Source organism: Schistocerca nitens, chromosome 4 (genome assembly GCF_023898315.1).
Source record: "Schistocerca nitens isolate TAMUIC-IGC-003100 chromosome 4, iqSchNite1.1, whole genome shotgun sequence".
Classification (NCBI taxonomy): Eukaryota; Metazoa; Arthropoda; class Insecta; order Orthoptera; family Acrididae; genus Schistocerca; species Schistocerca nitens.
In genome coordinates, this window is record NC_064617.1 from 111,918,670 (window position 1) to 111,921,791 (window position 3,122).

Consider the following 3,122-nt stretch of genomic DNA (forward strand, 5'->3'; position numbering starts at 1 on the left):
TACATTCCATACAAATACTTTCAGAAATGACTTCCTGACACTTAAATCTATACTCGATGTTAACAAATTTCTCCTCTTCAGAAACGCTTTCCTTGCCAATGGCAGTCTACATTTTATATCTCCTCTACTCCGACCATCCTCAGTTATTTTGCTCCCCAAATAGCAAAACTCATTTACTACTTATAGTCTCATTTCCTAATCTAATACCCTCAGCATCACCTGATTTAATTCGACTACATTCCATTATGCTCGTTTTGATTTTGTTGATGTTCCTTTCGCGACACTGTCCATACCGTTCAACTGCTCTTCCAGGTCCTTTTCTGTCTTTGACAGAATTACAATGCCATCGGCGAACCTTGAAACGTCCCCTTAGAAAAATTACAAATGACTGTGCTTAGACTGACATACAATATTTTTAGCGCAACGCAGTCTGACTTTTAATAGTCCCTACAAAAGAATGGCCCTGACTAACAATAACCTGTACCTTTTATGAATCACTTACCTCACAAAAATCTTCGTTACTCAAACTACTGCAATACAGCGAGCGCCAATACTGCCAGCTAAATAAAAGATTCTAACTACTGAAGGCACTAACTACTGATAGGCATAGTTAGCAAATGAAAGATTTTGATAAAGAACAAACAATGTATTTACCTTAACAGTGTTCAAAAGTCATATATATCAGTTCATGACATCCAGTCTAACAAATTTACTGTCTCTGATGGACACACGTCCAGATCATTCGCTCTCAAAACTCCGTCATCTCTCTCCCCACATCTACCACTGCTGGCGGCTCACCTCCAACTGCGCAACGCTACGCGCTGTTAACAGCCAACTGCCCAACACTACAATAGCCAACAATAATGCAAACCAGCCACAGACTGCACACAGCACAGCCAGTGATTTTCATACAGAGCGCTACGTGGCGTTGCCAATAAAAAAACCTATACAGCCTACTTACAACCTCAAAGTTTTAATTTCTTCTCCATGGATTTTAAATCCTACTCCGAATTTTTCTTTTGTTTCCTTTACTGCTTGCTCAACATACAGATTGAATAACATCGGGTATAGGCTACAACCCTGTCTCAATCCCTTCTCAACCACTGCTTCCCTTTCATGCCCCTCGACTCTTATAACTGCCATCTGATTTCTGTACAAATTGTAAATAGCCTTTCGCTCCCTGTATTTTACCCCTGCCACCTTCAGAATATTATAAAAGATAATGCAGTGGATTCCTCATTCAGGTATCACATTTCAATGTTGTTTATTTGTGGTAAGCTAATGTTATGTCTCACGTAAGACGTAGAAATGTGTACTAGCATGTGTCGGATTTCGACAGCAGTGGGATAGTGGCCTATCGAGTCTGAAGTTTATCAGTTGGGATAGCGCGATTGATATGCAAATGCTGTATCGTTCTGTTCGGGAGGGCCATATTGAATGCATATAGAATCTTAGCAGTATCACGTGCGTGTAGTGCCTAAGAGGACAGACATATTGTTCTCTCGATTGTGCTACATCACTTACCCTGAGTCGTACCTTTGTTTGCAGAAAGACAGGTATCCACATTAAGATCAGATCCGATTCACATAGATGGAAATGTGGACAGCAGGCGTGTTAAGGGTGATGGCTGTGTCCAGTCTTCAAGGCCTCTGTTTCCTTAAATTTCAATAAGATAGCACAAAATTGCAGACTGTTCTGGCCTATGTCCCTACAGAGATTGAGTGTTGCCCAGGCCGCCACGTTCTTGTCTCATCACATCGAAAAGTTATGGTTATGGGTTCCAGAGAGACCGGCATGCTATCACTAGCCACTGGCTATGATTGATGAACTCTGGCAAAGAAATGAAGCAGTATGGAATGACGTCTCTGTATCTGTCACCTAATTACTCCAAAATTCTATCACATATGCTTCATGCTATACTAAATATACACGATACGTAAAATTTCGTTAGTTGCTATCCTTCCTGGTGCTGCACTGTTAACGTCCAGTAGCGTACTTGACGACTGGCTGATACAAAAGTATCTTAGCACTATCACCTCGCAAATCACAAGTACTGGTAAATGTAACGGTCGTATAGCATTCTAGGCTGGAATATGCAACAGGGTGGATTTAGCTGCCTGTCGGGAAGAGTGTTCTTCCTCCATGTATATAGGGCTCTTTGTTCGCGGATATGTGAGAGTTGTGTCATGTGTATCTGTAGAGCGCAGACGAGTGTATTGGATGTGTGTATAGTGTACTGTTACATTTGTGTTGTACACTGATGATCAGAGAAGGGAGAGGGTGAAACTCGGTCCCAGCACATAGCCTTCTCCTTTCGAATAACACCAAGGAGAATGAAGAAGTTAACTCAAATAGGTATTGATCTGCAAAAGATATGTCTTGCGGTATTGCCCGAGCAGTCGCTCCGCAGCCGTGGCCGAGTGGTTAAGGCGTCTGACTAGAAATCAGATTCCCTCTGGGAGCGTAGGTTCGAGTCCTACCGGCTGCGAAAATTTTTAGAATTGCATACTTCAGGAAAATTGTTTCAAAACTTGTAATAGGTTGTTATTTCTGCCAATATGGCACTTTATGAAAATAATAAACATATGCCGGCTCGGTAGCTCAGCGTGTTCGGTCAGAGAGGCGGTTGGCCTCTGTAATAAAAAAAAACTGAGTGGAAGGATCAACAAACGAACTTTAACGGATGTCATGTGACGTCCGCAACGACCAAACACAACGATCACCGACGGAAAAAAAAGGCGGTCTAAGGCGCTGCAGTCATGGACTGTGCGGCTGGTGCCGGCGGAGGTTCGAGTCCTCCCTCGGGCATGGATGTGTGTGTTTGTCCTTAGGGTAATTTAGGTTAAGTAGTGTGTAAACGTAGGAACTGATGACCTTAGTAGTTAAGTCCCATAAGATTTCACACATATTTGAACATTTTTTTGAAAGGTTTATTAAAACCTACCTAGTTTGGGATTGTCATGTGAGAAGTTCATACTTGATGACGGGATCTACAAATAAAACGGTATGCTAACCAGGAATAAATATTCAGCATGTCAAGGGGATGACATTCAGTCAATACTTAATTTAGGCAAAGGGTGATGCAATCTTATGAATGAGGAATTTAGATAAGGATCCGCTGA

At 41.9% G+C, this 3,122-nt stretch overlaps 1 non-coding gene across 1 annotated transcript; it reads left to right on the top strand.

Moving 5' to 3' along the window:
• Window positions 1–2,406: 2,406 nt before the first annotated feature.
• Trnas-aga (transfer RNA serine (anticodon AGA)) lies at window positions 2,407–2,488 on the top strand. Its single transcript has one exon. It is a non-coding gene; the product is annotated as a tRNA-Ser (tRNA).
• The last annotated feature ends 634 nt before the right edge of the window (window positions 2,489–3,122 follow it).